Raw genomic sequence first — 20,117 nt, forward strand, 5'->3', positions numbered from 1 at the left:
ATGATATATTCACTATGCCTGGATGTATGGTTAGTTATTCTCTTCTTTGTACATATATTTACATATAATTTTTTGTTTAGTTGTAGGAAGCGGAATACATACAACAGTTAATTATTTTGATCTCCTTGGAATTCTTCTACATGTTGCACTAAACCTGTAACCCTTTTCTTGGTTGTATGCAGGAAAAACTTTCCATTAGAGTCATATTACAGAGCAATCATGCTGCTTTGAGGCTACTGAGATAATTCAGCATATTCTACTGTTACTTGTAGTCGATTTGAAGGCCTCTCTAAGCATTTAGATTCATTCTTGCAAATGTTATCTCTTGTGCAACTAAGGTGTTTTCCGTGATATTTCCTAGTGCATAAATAGACTAGAAAGTACTTAGTCGATCCGAAGGTCGAGGGTGGTAGGGGGCGACTGAGTTCTTAACATAAAAGGAACGGGTGGAAAGGGTGGAAAATTGAAGGCACAAGTCTATTTATTGATTTTTGAGCTTGCTTTGCTTGATCTTCTGCTTCTTGGTTGTTGCACCTATATTTTTCTACTTATTTAATTCATTCTTTGCTACATTTTGCAGATTTAAAATTAACCTATTAAATATAATACTCCATATTTTTGTAGTTATACCGTGCCTGACGTTTTTTCTACCTTTTCTAATCCACTGTTTGTTGTCTTACTGCTTTATAAATAATATATACATAGTATCCTATTTATCTGTCTCATATGCCTGTACAAATATGTGCTATATTAGTGTTTCTTTGATATATAAACCCCCATTGGTTGTCAAATCTTGGCATCTTAATATCTGTTTTTACAGGATAAAATTGCTTGTTTTGACAAATGGATGCTAATTTTATGAAATTTACTTACAAATGAAAAGGTAAGAGTTTGAGCACCTGCAATAACTTAGACTTGATGATCACCTCCATGCTTATCTTAAATGTTTGTACTATGTAGTCTGGGGACAATCTTATTTGTATTTTGCATGTTATTTGCAAGTATGTGTGTGCTTGTGGGATCTAGTGGCAAATTTCTGAACTTAAACCTAACCAACTAATTTTTTTTAATGGTATTTTGTGAAATGGAATAAAGAGGGCTTCCTAAACTGTAGTTGCTATGTTCTCAAGTCACTTAGCACATAGAATGAGTTTGTAAGTTTACCAGCATATTTTTGTCGTTTTGATCATCTAATTGAAAAACTACCACGAACTGTTTAAGTGACTTCATTTCCTCATTTGGTTTTTGTCCTTGCAAAGAGATACAAATGATTAGTAAGCATGTAGGTTCACTGTTTTGTCATGTAGAGTCTTTAGTTCCAGGATTTTTGAATGTAGATGATGTACAACTGCTGAGGTAATTTGAATATATGCCTTCCTTCCCTGCTGAAATCGGGCATTGATTATTTCTTCATGTCCTATATTTCTTATATTGCAATTTAGATAATTAAACATTCTAGCAGATGGTCACAATGCTGCTTCTTAAAGCTGCACTTTATTTTTTCTTTAATAAACTTGCTTAACTCACCATAGTTATTCATTATGTGCATGATTGCATTCTGTACTTTTTAAAGTACTGCCTGCCTGTTTCGGAAAATCTAAGACTGACAATCTTCTTGCTCGGGGTCTTATATGATTTACAAATAATTCACACTGTTTTTGTAAGAGATCATCTTATGTAACTTTTCTTGTGATGTAGTACTTACCTTTTCTAGTGATGATAAAAGAAACAAAAGAAACTCTCTTTTTTCTATGATATTAAACTTTTCCTTCCTTTCGCTTAAGATTTGAAAATCATGTTAAAAACCATGTTTAAATAACACTTAATTTGCTCGGGGTCTTATATGATATGCAAATGATTCACACTGTTTTGTAGGGAATACGCTTAATAAAAAAGAATTTTAATACCAGAAAAGGAAGGTAGGAAGGTAAGACTGATCTTGTTAAGATGACAGGAAAGATGGTAGTATATATTTAATGAAAACAATTTAATCTATCAATCAAAATTGAATGTTGGAATGTTAGAACTACTGCAAAATCTTTCTGATTCTCTAAACATGTGGATACCTGATAAAATTGGGGTTGGACTTCTTTGTCTAATTCTGAATAACACGATATCTTCACGATACCAGGATGTGTGGTTAGTTATTCTCTTCTTTGTACATACATTTAGATCATTTTTTGTTTAGTTGTAGGATGTGGAATACACATAACAGTTTATTATTTTTGTCACCTTGGAATTCTTCTACAAGTTGCACTAAACCTGTAACCCTCTTTTCTTGGTTGTGTATGCAGTAAAGACTTTCTGTTTGAGTCATATTACAGAGCAATCATGCTACGTTTGAGGCTACAGAGATAATTCAGCATATTCTCGTGTTACTGTTAGTCGATTTGAAGGCCTCTCTAAGCATTTAGATTCATTCTTGCAAATGTTATCTCTTGTGGAACTAAGTTTTTTCCCATGATAGTTCCTAGTACATAAATAGACTAGAAAGTACTTAGTCGATTGAAGGTCGAGGGTAGTAGGGGGCGACTGTGTTCTTAACTTAAAAGAAGCGGGGGGAAAGGGTGGAAAAAATGAAGGCACATGTCTACTTATTGATTTTTGAGCTTGCTTTGCTTGATCTTCTGTTTCTTGGTTGGTGCGCTTATATTTTTCTGCTTATTTGATTCATTCTTTGCTGCATTTTGCAGCTTTATAATTAATCTGTTATATATATATATATATATATATATTCTCGCTATCTTAATTAATTATTTATACTGTGCCTAACATTTTTCTACTTTTTCTAATCCACTATTTGCTATCTTACTACTTTATAATTAATACATACATAGTATCCTATTTTTCTTTGTCTCTTATGCTTGTACATACATGTGCTATATTAGTGTTTCTTTGATATATAAACCCCATTGATTGTCAAATCCTGTCATCTTAATATATGTTTTTACAAGCTCTTTCCCAAGTACTTACTAGACATATTTTCTTTTTAGTTTTTACTTTGGTATTCGATTTGCTTCACTAGCATCTAAAAAAGAAATCATGGGCCTTGGAAGCTAGTTGAGCATTCAATTAGTGTCAAGTAAGATACTTTCTATGAGGTTAGTGTTTCCACTACTGTGGCAGGGTAACCGATCTTTCTCATATTTTAGTTACAATTTATGGAATCTAGACTACGTTTTCTATATATTTGATGGCATTATTTTTTCTGTTGAATTGATCTGTTTGGTTAAGTTCCTGAACAGTTTTTATTGACTTAATATCTCTTATATGCCAGTTAGGTAGTTTTATACATAGTTTACTATGTTTGAGTTTGTTATATTTACATGTCCGTTTGATGATTATGATTGATGCAACAAATTCTGTTTTACTGAGTGAACATGATCCCATATAAATAGTGTAGTAAAATACTGTTCAAACTAACTATGTTAGTTGTAATGTTACCCTGTTCTACAATTTTTAGCTTGCCTATAATGTTTATCCTTTGTGAATGCTTCTGCTCCAGGATCAGTCATTAAGCATCAACGTGCGACTCACCTTATGCTGGGTATTGCTTTACGAGCTGATTTAGATGCTTTGAGGAAGCTTGCAGATTGGGAAGTTTGTCCCTAGTCTCATTGAGTATTACTGATCCAGTTTAGTTTTGACCACCTCAATATTTATTCCAGCGAGTTGAAGGGTATAAAGCTGCAACCAATATTTGCTTCAATAGTCAAACATATATTTATTAAACCTAACTTTAGTTCGATATTAAGTGTGTCATTCATACTAAAGCTGAAGAACTACTGCAAAATCTTTCTGATGCTCACACTTGTCGATACACGATAAAATTGGAGTTAGTCTTTTGTCTAATTCTGAAAACACGATATCTTCACGATACCAGGATGTGTGGTTATTATTCTCTTCTTTGTACATACATTTAGGTATAATTTTTTGTTTAGTTGTAGGAAGTGGAATATATACAACAGTTTATTATTTTTGTGTCCTTGGAATTCTTCTGCCTGTTGCACTGAACCTGTAACCCTTTTCTTGGCTGTATGCAGGAAAGAATTTCTGTTTGATTTAGATTACTGAGCTGTGTGCCAATTCTGTTGCGTTTGAAGCTACTGATATAATTTAGCATATTCTCGTGTCCTATTTGAAGGCCTCTCTAAGCATTTAGTTTCATTCTTTCAAATGTTATCTCTTGTGCAACTAAGGTGTTTTCTGTGATAGTTCCTAGTGCATAAATAGAGTAGAATGTACTTAGTCGATCTGAAAGTCGGGGGTGGTAGGTGGCGACTGAGTTTTTAAATTATAAGAAACGGGGGGAAGGTGTGGCATACAACAGTTAATTATTTTGATCTCCTTGGAATTCTTCTACATGTTGCACTAAACCTGTAACCCTTTTCTTGGTTGTATGCAGGAAAAACTTTCCATTTGAGTCATATTACAGAGCAATCATGCTGCTTTGAGGCTACTGAGATAATTCAGCATATTCTACTGTTACTTGTAGTCGATTTGAAGGTCTCTCTAAGCATTTAGATTCATTCTTGCAAATGTTATCTCTTGTGCAACTAAGGTGTTTTCCGTGATAGTTCCTAGTGCATAAATAGACTAGAAAGTACTTAGTCGATCCGAAGGTCGAGGGTGGTAGGGGACGACTGCATTCTTAACATAAAAGGAATGGGTGGAAAGGGTGGAAAATTGAAGGCACAAGTCTATTTATTGATTTTTGAGCTTGCTTTGCTTGATCTTCTGCTTCTTGGTTGTTGCACCTATATTTTTCTACTTATTTAATTCATTCTTTGCTACATTTTGCAGATTTAAAATTAACCTGTTAAATATATTATATTTTTGTGAGTTATACCGTGCCTGACGTTTTTCTACTTTTTCTAATCCACTGTTTGCTGTCTTACTACTTTATAAATAATATATACATAGTATCCTATTTTTCTGTCTCATATGCCTGTACAAATATGTGCTATATTAGTGTTTCTTTGATATATAAACCCCATTGGTTGTCAAATCTTGGCATCTTAATATCTGTTTTTTCAGGATAAAATTGCTTGTTTTAACAAATGGATGCTAATTTTATGAAAGTTACTTTCAAATGAAAAGGTAAGAGTTTGAGCACCTGCAATAACTTAGACTTGATGATCACCTCCATGCTTATCTTATCTTAAATGTTTGTACTATGTAGTCTGGGGACTATCTTATTTGTATTTTGCATGTTATTTGCAAGTATGTGTGTGCTTGTGGATCTAGTGGCAAATTTCTGAACTTAAACCTAACCAACTAATTTTTTTTAATGGTATTTTGTGAAATGGAATAAAGAGGGCTTCCTAAACTGTAGTTGCTATGTTCACAAGTCACTTAGCACATAGAATGAGTTTGTAAGTTTACCAGCATATTTTTGTCATTTTGATCGTCTAATTGAAAAACTACCACGAACTGTTCAAGTGACTTCATTTCCTCATTTGGTTTTTGTCATTGCAAAGAGACAAATGATTAGTAAGAAGAGTTTAAGCTATTTGTCAATGTATGATTGTTAGTTATTTGTTTTATTTGACGTTTTATGTCTCAAGAGTAAATGGAAATTGGTATGCTATACTATACACATCAATTCTTTTGATTCATCAATTGTTATAATCTTTTCTCAAGGAAATCATGCATTTTTTGTTCTGACCCTACAAATGTGTTCCTTCAGAAAGAAGCTTTAGCAGCAATCTCTCTACTCCCTCATGGAGAGTTTGTATCTGGCTAGTGCTCGTCTAACGTTCTAGTTTGTGATGAGGATGCACCATTAAAGTATGTATTATCTGCATCCTCATTAATTCTTATTTCACCAAATTAGTCAGTTACAACTATTGCATGGGTCTTAAACACCTTAAGTCGTCAATGTATATATACATATAAATTTGAATTCACCCCATGCAGTGTACCTCGTTCATCTTATGCTCATCAGAGAACGTCGTTGTTGATTAAAGTGATTGCAAACCTTCATTACTTTGTTCCCCAGGTTAAATGATTTAGTAATTTTCCATTTCAATCAGGGTATGCTGCTTTATAGTAATATTTAACAACTAATAACATTTTGTCCTTTTGTTTTCAGATTGCACGCCCACCATATTCTCTGATCGGACCCAACATCATATTTTCTCGATTAGCAATTCCCTCTTCGATCCCGCTGCAACAGAGACCACCAAGTTCTCTGAGTTCACTCCTAATTACATGAAACCTACAATGCAGTCACTCAGTGGTGCTTTGCTGTCAATACAATCAACCTCATCGGATTTACTACGGTCTTCTAGATCAACCTCAACAAGTAAATTATCAGGTTTAACTGTGCTACTCTCTCTCACTGTGCGCTTTATGGATTACATTTACATTGGGACTGGTTTTACAACTATGAGAAGAGAAACTACCATAGAGGTGATTGGATGTAGCTGTCTTATAAATTTTAAGTCCCTGTTTTCACTTTATTTTGATCCTTTTGGTTTTCCCATGCTTTTACTATGAGGATTTTCTTCCTTGTTACGAGTTAGCAATTGCAAGTTCTATTAATAGCACATTTAACTTTATCCCACTAGTTAACTAAAATCTCACACTTCTGAATTCTTTCTTAATTCTTCCCGGTTACTTTCTCCTTTTCCTTTCCCCTTCCCCTTTTGTTTCTTTATTATTTGTTTTCTTCCCTGTGACATATTTATTAATTAAGGACGAGTGGTGCAATGGAGGAGTTCTGATTCTGGTTCAGGCCGTTATAAACTTAAAGTTATCGTCTATGAAAATATTTCCTCATACATGGTTGCTATCTCCCGCCTAAAATCTAAAGCTTTATCTATTGTGAGTGCACTTTACAATTAATATAAGTTGATATATGTCTTTAAATCTTACAACTGTTGGTAAAGTTAACACACCTTAAAATTTTTATGTGCTTGTACTTGTGCTTGGTGGTGTTGTAAGAACAGACCCTTAATTCTTTAAAGTAAGTGAATTTTTCTGCAGCAGCTTTTGCAACTCTGTGAAGCTGAAAGTGTATCATACCTGGATGAGGTGGAGCAACTCAGGATATGGCACACTCTGTTGGACTTGAGGTATTGGTTTCTAAAATCAAAGCATCATGCAGTTTTTGTCATAACTGTAGAGAGATAAATGTTCATTGCATTTATACTAGAAAAAGATTTCCCAGACCCTTTAGATCTATTGTTACAATTACATTAAAAAAAACAAGTTTTGTGCTCTGAAAATAAACCGAATTATTTTCCAACTTTTTATTGTGATTTTTAACTACTTATTAGTAATGTCTTGTACTTGTTCTTGGTGTGGTTGTATGAAAAGACCCTTAATTCTTTAAAGTAAGTGTGATTTTTACTATTGCAGCTTTTGCAACACAACAACTGGCAAAGTCTGTTAGCTCGAGGTAACCCTTGCCTGCAATACATATGAACCGTTCTCATTTTATTCATTTTTGTCTTACTTGGTGCTATCATGGTCATTTGTTTTGTATAGGTTCTTGCATTGCTGAAAAAAAACTTGGTATAGATTCAAGACAGATAAATACTTCTTCCAAGGCAAGTTACCGGAAGGGGCAACTGGAGCTTAATACAAAGCTCTTGGCAGATGTCGTCTCAGATGCTTCAAATTATCTGTCATTCATCATGAAGTGTGTTTATAGTGTTTGTATTTTCTGTATGTATTTTGTGTAGTGTGTAGTGTTTTTTGTTGTATGTATCTGTAAAGTGTGTGTATTTGTGCAGTGCAAGCAATGTGTGTATTTTGTGTATAGTGTATGTAGTGTAGTGTGTTTTGTTGTGTGAGGACACTATGTGTATTTTGATTATAGTGTGTCAATTTTTTACGTGTAGTGTATTTTGTGTATAGTGCGTGAATTTTATGTGCTGTATAGTATGTTTAGGAATACTTTGTGTAGTGTATGTATACTTTGTGTGAATTGTGTGTGCAGTGCATGTATATTGCGTGTATAGTGTACATTGAGTATGTTTTGTGTGTTATTTTCTATTAGCGTGTTCAGTTTATTTATTGTGTATGAGTGTATATTTTGTGTATAGTTTTAGTATTATGTACAATTTATGTAGTGTGCATCTATGTTTGCAACGCATGTATTTTATTTATATGTGTATTTTATGTAGATGTAGTGTGTATGTGTGTTTTATTTATATTGTCTTTGTGTATTTTATTTATACCGTGGTTAATGTTTGTAGTATGTGTGACATTGGTATAAATTGTGTTTTTATGTGTGCATTGTATAGTGTATAAAAAGTGTATTTTGTCTATATATTGTGTGTAAAGTGTGTTATTTTCTTGTGTACTGTGTTTAGTGAGTTTATTTTGTGAATTGTGTACTAGTGTGTATTTTGTGTATAATGCGTGTGGTATGTGAAGTTCAAGTGTGTAGTGTATTTTATTTATTTGTGTGTGTTTTATCGTCCATTTAGTGTTTGTGTATTTTATATATTTTTTGTGTTTGTGTATTTTATTTATACTATGTTTAATGTTTATAGAATGTGGTATGTATGTATAAATTGTGTATTTTATATGTATAATTGTTGTATAGTGTATATAAATATGTGCGGTGTATGAGTGGTGTTTTTATAATGTTTGTATTCTCTATATTTATTTTGTGTATAGCGTGTATGTGTAGTGATTGTTTAATATGTATGTGTATAAAGTGTGCGTATTTGAGTGTTGTATATACTTTGTACTTTGTGCTATGATGTATTGTATGTATACAATGCACAGTGCGTGTTAATTTTTTTTATATTATGTAGTATGGTTATTTGTGTATAGTGTGTGCATGTGTATTTTATTTATTGCGTTTGTGATTTATCTATAACTTATTTAATGTTTGTAGTATGAAACATGTATGTATAAATTGTGTATTTATTTATGCATTTGTCGTGTAGTATATAAATAGTGTAATTTATGTACGTATTTTTAGTGTGTGTGCTATGTGTGCGTGTGTGTTTTATTTATTCTGTTTGTGTATTTTTTTATACCGTGTTTAATATTTGTAGTATGTAACACGTATGTATAAATTATGTATTTTATTTTTGCATTTGTTGGGTAGTGTATAAATAGTGTATTTTATGTATGTATGTGTAGTGTGCGCGCTATGTGTGTATGTATGTATGTATGTTGTGCAAGTGTTTTGTATATTTTATTTATAGTGTGTGTAATGTTTGTAGTATGTGCCGCGTATGTGTAGTGTGTTCAGAATATTTGTATTTAGTATGTGTCTTGTGTATAGTATGTATAATGTGTATTGTGTATTTTGTCTATACTATGTACTAGTGTGTATTTTGTATATAATGCGTGTAGTATGTGTAGTCCATTTAGTGTGTAGTCTATTTTATTTATATTGTGTTTGTGTATTAATACTGTGTTTAATGTTTATAGTATGTGTGGCACGTATTTATAAATTGCATATTTTATATATACATTTGTTGTGTGGTACATAAATAATGTATTTGTGTTCGTCATTGTAGTGTGTGTAATATATTTATGTACTTTTGCAGTACATGTGTTTTACGTATGTTTGTGTATTTTATTATAGTGTGTTTAATGTTTGTAGTATTTGCCGCGTATGTATACTGAGTGTAGCGGTTTTATAAGATTTGTATTTTCTGTATGTATTTTGTGTATAGTGTGCTTATTTGTGTGGCGTATAAACTTTGTGTGCAATGTGAAGTATGTGCTATGATGTACATGTATATAGTGTGCCGTGTGTGTCATTTTTTTTATAGTGTAGTATGTTTATTTGTGTACAGTGTGTGTGTCTTTTATTTATACTGTGCTTATGTATTTTATTTATACCGTGTTTAATGTTTGTAGTAAGGATCATGTATGTAAAATTGTGTACTTTATTTGAGTATTTGTTGTATAGTTTATAAATAGTGTATTTTGTGTTTGTATTTATAGTGTGTTCTACGTGTATGTTGTGCATGTGTTTTGAGTAATTTATTTATATAAATAATGTATTTTGTGTTAGTTATTGTAGTGTGTGTAGTGTATTTATGTATTTTTGCAGTACATGTGTTTTATGTATGTTTGTGTATTTTATTTATAGTGTGTTTAATGTTTGTAGCATTTTCCGCAGTGTAGTGGTTTTATAAGATTTGTATTTTCTGTATAGTGTGCGTATTTGTGTAGTGTATAAACTTTATGTGCAGTGTGTGATATGATGTATAGTGTTTATATAGTGTGCAGTGTGTGTCAGTTTTTTATGGTGTGCAGTATGTTTATTTGTGTACATTGTGTTTTATTTATATTCTGTTTGTGTATTTTATTTAAACCGTGTTTAATGTTTGTAGTATGGATCATGTATGTAAAATTGTGTACTTTATTTGTGCATTTGTTGTATAGCGTATAGATAGTGTATTTTATGTTAGTATTCATAGTGTGTGCTATGTGTATGTTGTGCATGTGGTTTGAATAATTTATTTATAGATTGTGCAATGTATGTAGTATGTGTCGTGTATGTATGATATGTTTGTAGTATTTGTATTTACTCCCTCCGTTCCATAGTAATGGAAGCGTTTCTTTCCGGCACGGAGATTAAGAAAAATTGTGTTAGGTGAGTTAAATAAATGTAGAATAAAGTGGAAAATGAAAAAGCTAGAATGATGAAGAGAGAAAAAAGTAAGAGAGAGTAAAGCAGGTGTGGAAAAATGTATTTACTTTTATTAAAAAGGAAATGACTCTATTACTATGGAACGTACCAAAATGACTCTATTACTATGGAACAGATGGAGTAGTATTTTGTGTACAGTGTGTAGTGGTTGGTTTATACGTATGTGTTTAAAGTGTATATTTGTGTAGCGTTGGTAGTGTATGTATATTGTGTATAGTGTGTTTAGTGCAGTGTGTATATTGTGTATTTTGTGTGGGCAGTGTCTGTATTTTGTCTATATTGTGAGTAATGTGTGTTTATTTTGTGAATTGTGTACTAGTGTGTATTTTGTATATTATGTGTATAATATGTGCAGTCCATTTAATGTGTAGTGTATTTTACTTATACTATGTATACTAAATGTAGTGTGTTGTAGTTATTGTGTACTTTGTGTGGGTAGTGTGTGTGTATTTTTTCTGTATGGGGTGCGTAATGTATGTTATTTGTAGTGTATTTAGTATGTGTATTTCATGTATAATGTGTGTAGTATGTGCAATCCATTTAGTGTTTGTATATTTTATTTATATCGTGTTTGTGTGTTTTATTTATATTGTGTTTGATGTTTGTAAACAGTATGTGCCACGTATGTATACTAAGTCTAGTGTATTTATCATATTTGTATAGTATGTGCCACGTATGTATAAAATGTATGTATATTGTGTGGGTAGTGAATACTGTCTAATTTTTTTGAATTCTCCAGTATATACATTTTGTGTGCTGTGCGTGGTGTATACTTTGTGTGCAATGTGAAAAGTGTGCTATGATGTATATTATGTATATAGTGCGCAATATGTACTGAGTAAAGTGTGTATAGTGTGGGTATTGGGTATTTCGTGGGGGCAGTGTGTGTATTTTGTTTATACTATGTAAAATGTGTTTATTTTGTGTCACGCCCGCATTTCCTAAGGATAGGAAGTACGGTGGACCGCGACTAGGGGAGGAATAAAGAAGCGGGGAAGAAAGGGGAGAACAGGAATATTTGACCCAAAAACATTTATTAAAAAGAAGTTCACTTCAAACATTGTACTAAGAAGACATTACTAAAGTTAATGTAAACAGAGTTAAATAAAAACAATGTATCGGATTACAAAGCAGCGGAAAAGACCAAAAGACAGATGATGCCGGGTATGACGACACGATACCATCCAAAAGACCAAGTAAAACACTCATTTGGCTTTCACTGCTCAACATCCGTCATCCCCATCGCCGCTCAACCTGCACATTAAGAAAACAACATGCAGGGCTGAGTACTTATTGCACTCAGTGGACACACGCCAAAATCATAGTTTGTCATGCCACATCAGTGTAACCTTGGGGTTTTAAGTGTAAGAAAATAACCCAAGTACACAAAATATATTTCATAAATTCGACTGCGCAGTCATTTTCAGATATTGCCACCCTTATTCCCACCATCATACACTATCTGATCCAACGGTGACAAGGGGCGTGGCCACACCCCAGGTCAACTAGACCGGCCAACTTGCTCTCAGATGGCTCCCGGTCTCGTGTACACTAGCCTGAGGGTTCGCAGCCCAACAGACCCGAATTCGATTAAACATATGTGGTAAACCACTTCAGATAGGTTTCAAATCAAAACAATTGGCAAGACAAACAGTTCACCTCCATAAACATTTCCGGAACAAAGTCCGTATTCAAAGATAACCCACATAAAAGTAGGGTAGAAAAGCCCACCTCGATTGCTTAGCTTTTAAAATAGTTCCCTTCAACCACACTTTCCTCGTAAAAGATCACCCTTTTGAAAGATAAATAAATCATGATTAGAGTCAGGGTAGACGATGTTTAACGACAATGCATGATTCCTACGTGGACGACTTCAACATCTAGCACGTTACACGTACACACACTTAACAACATCTTATAAGTCAAGCACACAAAGTCACACGTTCGAAACACACCCCGCACGCACCCGATACGCAAACGACGTACCCAAAACGCGCACACGTCACACACACACAGCACTCAAACTCCTGGCATACCCTCACTGTGCAAACGGCTCACTTGGCTCGGAAAAGGTTCGGAAAAAGTTCGGAAAAAAGGATCGGCGTCTCGGCCTGGCTCGGTGTCTCGGCCGCCTGGCTCGGCACCTCGGCCGGCTGTCTCGGCCGCCTGGCTCGGTGTCTCGGCCGACCGTCTCGGCTGCCTGGCTCGGCACCTCGGCCGACCGTCTCGGCCGCCTGGCTCGGCACCTCGGCCGACCGTCTCGGCCGCCTGGCTCGGCACCTCGGCCGACCGTCTCGGCCGCCTGTCTCGGCACTGGCTCGGCGTCTGTCTCGGCATCTGGCTCGGCACTGGCTCGGCGTCTGTCTCGGCACATGGCTCGGCACCTGGCGCGGCACCTGTGTACACTCACTTTCCTCCAACCTCCGATTCTCAAACCCTATACGACATTCACACCACACCTCCTACGTCCCAAAACACACCCAAACACCTGGGTCATCCCTTCAAAACTCTCCACAACACTGCCCTAGGCCGAACCCTACAACTCTCGGCCAACACACACGAAACCCTCGAACCAAACACTGATTTTCCCGAGCCATCTCTTGGCCAAACACACCCACATACTTCACAAAACACAACACTCAGAAACACACCCAAAGCACATGAAAACATCTCCCAAAAACATACAACTCGCGAATCTGCGCAGTCTACTTGCAAAAATCATAATAAAATCATACGACATCCAACAAAGCTGAAATTTACACACCACACCGAAGACACATCCAAGTTTATACGGTTAAAATTTCGTACCAAAAGGAGATCGTTTGCTCAGTCAAAACGGGGTCGGAACCCACTGTCAGTTACTATCAAAACATGCTTGACAACAACACATAATCACAAAATCTATTCAGCATCTAAACCTTCCCAAAAACGTCCTACATGCATGTTTTTCGAATTTAACATGAGTTAGGGTATCGGGTTACCTTTCCCGGATAGTTCAACGTAATTCACACGCTTTACTTCTTCTTCCGACTCCGATTCACAACGAGAGTGCGTAACACCTTGAAGAATCCAAGTGGATGATGAGAGGGAGTGAATGAGGAAGGGTAAAAACCGAGAGGGAGAATGAGAGAGGGAGCTTACCGGTGAGAGAACACTTCGAGAGAGAGATGAGAGATTGAGAGAGACCGAAGAGAGAAAAAGATTGGAAAAAGGGGGATGAATCGGTTAAGAGGGAGTGGGGGAGGTTGAGAAATTAGTGGGGAGAGAGGGAGGGTTTTCGAAAAAGAGAGAGGGAGAGGGAGAGAAAAACCGAGAGAGAGGGGGGGGTTTAATTTATTAATTAAGATATTAATTTGCTTTTCAAATAACCATAAAACTAAATATTCACACCCATAAATAATATAAAACAAATAAAACATACCACACCATATCTTAAACAAGATATTCACAAAAAGCAAACACCCCTTAAATAAAAAAAAACGGACATTACATTCCTCCCACCTTAAAAAAAATTTCGTCCCGAAATTTCGTCCAAGATCATTCAAACAGCTCCGGAAACTTCTCTCTCATCTTATCTTCTAATTCCCATGTTGCTTCCTCGACTCCATGATTCCTCCACCGTACCTTCACCGAAACAATTGACTTATTCCTCAATTCTTGCACTCTTCGGTCCAAAATGGCCTCGGGTTTCTCCTCATAGCTTAGATCGGGATTTAGGACCATCATCTCTTCTTGGTGAACGATGTGTGTGGGGTCAAACACGTACTTCCTCAATTGTGACACATGGAAGACGTTGTGCACATTCCCAAAGCTTGGTGGTAAGGCCAATCTGTATGCTACCACGCCGACTCTATCCAAAATCTCATACGGTCCGATAAATCGAGGTCTCAGCTTTCCTTTCACACCAAAACGAGTTATTCCCTTAGAAGGGGAAACTTTCAGAAAGACCTTTTCTCCGACCTCGAATTGTAAATCGGTCCTTCGAACATCCGCGTATGACTTTTGTCGATCCTGTGCCTCCTTGATCCTCCCACGGATTTGTCGGACAATCTCTATCATCTCTTCTACAGAGTCTGGTCCGAGAATTCTTCTCTCACCCACTTCATCCCAATAAAGTGGCGATCTACACTTCCTTCCATACAATGCCTCGTATGGAGCCATCTTGATCGTCGCCTGGTAACTATTATTGTACGCGAACTCTACCAATGGCAGCACTTCTTCCCAACCCCAGCCTCGATCAAGCACCACGGCTCGTAGCATGTCCTCCAAGGCTTGTATCGTTCTCTCCGACTGCCCGTCGGTTTGCGGGTGGAACGCTGTACTGAAACTCAACTTAGTCCCCAACTCGCGCTGCAGGCTTGTCCAAAATCTAGAAGTGAATTTAGCATCACGATCAGATGTGATTGTCGCTGGAACTCCATGCAAGCGTATAATTTCCCGTACATATACCTTAGCCAACTGATCGGATCCATAAGTGGCACGAACCGGCACAAAATGGGCAGATTTGGTGAGGCGATCTATAATCACCCAAATCACCGTGTTCCCTCGCTGGGATTTTGGCAGTCCTACCACAAAGTCCATTGCAATATGTTCCCACTTCCATTCCGGAATCTCGAGGGGTTGCAATTTCCCATAGGGCCGTTGGTGTAGCGCCTTTACTTGTTGACATGCCAGGCATCTCTCCACAAATGCCGCAACATGCTTTTTCATACCGTTCCACCAAAACTGTCTTTTCAAGTCTTGATACATTTTGGTGCTCCCTGGATGAGCAGCGTATGGGGTTTCATGTGCTTCTCTCATGATTTCCATCCTCAGGCCTTCATCCTTAGGCACACACAACCTTCCCTTGTAGGTGAGACCGTTATCCGCTGCCTCACGGAAACTTCCGGGTTCACCCGTCCTCACTTCTGAGCGAATCTTTTCTAGTAACGTATCTCGCCGTTGAGCTTCTACAATTCTGGCTCTTAAGTCGGGTTCCATTACCAACGTGGCTACTATTCCTTCCACAGTCTCGGGTATTCTCACTACTTCCAACCGCATCTTACTGAACTCTTGGATTAAACTCTCCTCGATAGTAAGAAAGGTGGCCAGTTGAGATTGAGACTTCCTACTAAGAGCATCGGCCACTACGTTTGCTTTTCCCGGATGGTAATTTATACCACAATCGTAGTCCTTTACCAACTCGAGCCACCTACGTTGGCGCATGTTCAACTCCTTTTGCTCAAAGAAGTACTTTAGGCTCTTATGGTCCGTGTATATCTCACAACGGACTCCATAGAGATGGTGTCTCCAGATCTTCAAAGCATGTACCACGGCTGCCAGTTCCAAGTCATGCGTCGGATAATTCAGCTCATGGGGCTTCAATTGTCTCGATGCATATGCAATCACTTTCCCCTTCTGCATAAGCACACATCCAAGTCCCACCTTCGACGCATCCGTATACACCGCATAGTCAGTCTCTGGCTCTGGCACGGCTAGGATTGGTGCGGTGGTCAATTTCTCCTTCAACAACTGAAAACTCGCCTCACATTCTGGTGTCCAAATCATCTTGACTCCCTTTTTCAGTTGTTGCGTCATTGGCCTTGCTATCTTCGAGAATCCCTCGATGAATCTTCGATAATAGCCCGCCAGTCCTAAAAAGCTTCGGATTTCATTTTGTGTAGAAGGTGACTTCCACTCCTGCACCGCTTCCACCTTGGCCGGGTCCACACGAATTCCATCTGAGGTTACTACATGTCCCAGAAAATTCACTTCCTTGAGCCAAAACTCGCATTTACTGAACTTGGCATATAGTTTCTCGTCCCTTAGAGTTGCTAGGACGGTTCTCAAGTGCTCTTTGTGCTCCTCCTCGTTCTTTGAGTAAACAAGCACATCATCGATGAAAACTAGGACAAACCGATCCAGAAATGGATGGAACACGCGGTTCATAAGGTCCATGAACACTGCCGGGGCGTTCGTCAGTCCAAAAGGCATCACAACGAACTCATAATGACCATATCTTGTTCGAAAAGCCGTCTTGGGTACATCTTCTCGCCGAACCCTCAGCTGATGGTACCCAGACCTCAAGTCCATCTTAGAGAAGACTCCTGCCCCTCGAAGTTGGTCAAACAAGTCGTCTATCCTTGGTAGTGGATACTTGTTCTTCAGCGTCAGTTTGTTTAGCTCTCGATAGTCGATGCACATCCTCATCGTTCCATCCTTCTTCTTGACAAACAACACTGGTGCTCCCCATGGCGACACGCTAGGTCTAATAAATCCCAATTCCAGCAGCTCTTGCAGTTGCACCTTAAGCTCATCCAACTCTTTTGGTGCCATTCTATAAGGTGCTTTGGATATTGGTGCCGATCCGGGCTCCAGATCGATCGTGAATTCTACCTGCCTGTCGGGTGGGGGTCCCGGCAATGCATCGGGGAAAACATCGGGGTATTCACTCACTATCTCCACATCTTCTATCTTCCTCTCTTTCTTCTCCTCCCCATTCAAATAAACAAGGTACGCTGGACATCCCTTCCTCATCATTGTAGTGGCTTGCAGCGCAGAGACAATGGACTTGCGTCGGCTCAATGGGATTCCGTGAAACTTCGTCGGCTCCTTTCCGGGGGTTTCAAACGAGATTTCCCTTTCTCTACAATGAAGGCTAACGTGGTTCTCTGCTAACCAATCCATACCCAAGATTATGTCTACGCTACCCATCGTCATTATTTGCAAATTATGAGCCACTAAACTGAGTTCACCTATTCCAAAGTTCACACATGCACAAGATCGGGATATATCTATAGTCCCGCCTACCGGTGAGGTCACACTCATAGTGGGTTCGGTCTTAACAGTAGGTAATTCCAAAGTATCCACACAAGACGTTGATATAAAGGAATGCGACGCACCCGTATCAAACAAGACAACTATAGGCATATTGAGAAGTGTGCCCATACCTGCCAAGTTTCCTTGCCCAAAGGTTTCTTTCCCGTTTGCCGGCTACTTCCCCTTCAAGGCGTAGGCCCTTGCTTGCGATGGTAATCCTTGGCGGCGTTGTTGCGGTGGAGGTGCAGGTAGTGCCTGGGATTGTGGACGGAAACCTAGCTGGTTCTGTCTCGTTCCCGTTCCCATGTTCTTATTTGGGCAGCTTCGGAAGTAATGGCCACTTCCACCACAGTTGAAGCACCTAGGGTCTCGACACTCCCCGGCGTGGTACTTGAAGCACCTTCCACATTGAGGGTTCCTCGGCGGAAAGTTTGCCCTCGGTTGGAAAGTATTCTGTCTCCCGCCATTGTAGGGTGGGTTCCTCATGTGTTGTGGCCTCTTACCACCATACTGAGCCTGGTCACCATCCCACCTCCTCTTCTCTTGGTGGCCTGACTGAGCTTGTAGGGGTGTCGCGTTTGTTGTTGCCACAACTCTTGGCTTAGGGAGTGCATCTTCCACGTCCAGTGCACAAGTCAAGATCTCCGAGTAGGAGAGTTCTCCTCGGCAAGCCAATGCGGCCTTTATCTCATCTCTGAGCCCGGCCCGGAACTTCACCGCCCATTTCTCATCGGTATCCATCAACTCGGGCGCATATCGTGCCATCTGCGCGAGGGCTCGGTCATACTCGGTTACAGTCATTCGGCCTTGGCTTAGTGTGTGGAACTCTACCACCTTGGCCCGTCTGTACGTCTTTGGAACATACTTGTTATCGATCTCTACTTTAAACTCCTCCCATGTTAGCGCTTCCAGGCGTGCAGGATCCATAGTTCTCTGCCGAGTCTCCCACCAGTAATCGGCAGCACCTGATAATTGAAAGGTAGCGCCAGCAATGCGCTCCCTATCTGTGCACTCCATGACCCTGAAGATACGCTCGAGGCCGCGTATCCACTCTTCCGCTTTTGATGGATCTCCTTGTCCATCGAATTTAGGAGGATTCTGCCTGGAGAACGTAACTATGAATCTTTCTTGTTGAGGCGGGGGTGGAGGTGGTGGTGGTGGTGCCTCCACGTTGGGTCCTTGTCGTGGTTGGCGTGCACGTCTTGGCGGCATTCTGATTCAATATCCAAAAAGTGTTACTACAATTCTCATCCAAAATTACCACTTTCTCAAAATTTTCTTATAAAATCTTCATGTAGTATAAGATGCAACACATAGGATATATATATCAAAATCCAAATTCTCATTAAAAGAAAGGAGGTCAAACGTTGTTCTCAAGAGCAGATCGTACAGAAAACAAAAACTGAAAAGACAACGAACTATTCTAATTCTCGACTACGACTCTATCATCCTCATCCATAGGCCCTTCCTCTGGGTCTTCGTCATCGTCCTCCTCGGGGTTCTCTTGCAGAGCCACCTCGGGATTCCCTTGCGGAGCCTCCTCGGGTTCTTCCCCGTAGTCGCCTTCAAACCCTTGCTCATCCTCGTACATGCTCACATACTTGTCCTGATACACGACCCTCTCTTTCACATCCTGTGGGGGCTGTTCCTCTCGGGAGTCTACCAGTGCACAATACACGGCCTTCCGAAAGCCAGCCATGTCACCCACCATGTCATCGGTAACGGGCTCATGCCACGTGTACCTCCTCGCCGTTCTTTCAGCCCACTCCTTCCAGCTGTCAGGGAGCAATTCTATTAGCTTCTCAATACCGTCGTGCTCTGTCACTCCGAACTCCTGAGCTGCCCTCCATAGGGTATCGAAGTGTGCCACGAACTCGATCAACGGTACGTGATCCTTCTTCCGGTACACTCTATAATCTCTGAGCACCCTCTGTGCCCTAAGTCTATCGCGATCACTCCGTCGCGGGGTTCGGAACATACGCGCCATCTATAGAAAAACAGAAACAACCGCCTCGCGTATAAAAACAGAGTGCATAACCGAAGAAGAGAGAGAGATATGTGTATGCAGACGTATCGATGTTCTAACTCCCAACCCGCTGGTGTTCAAAGGCCAAACGTTCTTATCTACTATAGGTCCAAGAAGCACTAGTGAAATCCTATCACGTCTAAGTTCAAACATTCAAAAGGCCAACACATTCTCCCATAAAAGCTCACATCAACAATCACGTCATCAAATCATCATACATCAGCTACATGCTTTCAAGTACATTCGACACACAAAAACAGTTCATAACATACTATAACAGTTCATAACTCAAATAATTCCCAACTTTTCACATCAATTTGTACCCTTTTACATGCATCAACCTTTTCTTAAACTTTACAAAAATCATTTTCTCCAAAACAACCCACACACAAAACCATTCCACACTTTTTCAAAAACTCAACTCTTTACATCCACGTTCCAACGAAACCCAAATTCACAATTCCCTCCACTTACATATACTTTCCAAAAATTCAAAATTTTCATTACCTCATTTCAGGTTGAGTGCGATGAGTCGGATGTTGAGCCAATGACACTTTTGAAAACTTACACAATTATTTATTTTGACACAGGGATACAAACTAAATCAAGACAGAAGAGACTCTTAGGTCCAGAGCAGAAAGAAAACCTAGGCTCTGA

At 38.6% G+C, this 20,117-nt stretch overlaps 1 long non-coding RNA gene across 1 annotated transcript; it reads left to right on the forward strand.

The window, feature by feature from the left end:
• Positions 1-4,464: 4,464 nt before the first annotated feature.
• On the forward strand, positions 4,465-5,790 carry LOC121751498. The gene is made up of 3 exons (XR_006040100.1): positions 4,465-4,506; positions 5,038-5,100; positions 5,690-5,790. It is a non-coding gene; the product is annotated as an uncharacterized LOC121751498 (long non-coding RNA).
• Positions 5,791-20,117: the final 14,327 nt, after the last annotated feature.

Source organism: Salvia splendens, chromosome 10 (assembly GCF_004379255.2).
Source record: "Salvia splendens isolate huo1 chromosome 10, SspV2, whole genome shotgun sequence".
In the NCBI taxonomy this organism is placed as follows: domain Eukaryota; kingdom Viridiplantae; phylum Streptophyta; class Magnoliopsida; order Lamiales; family Lamiaceae; genus Salvia; species Salvia splendens.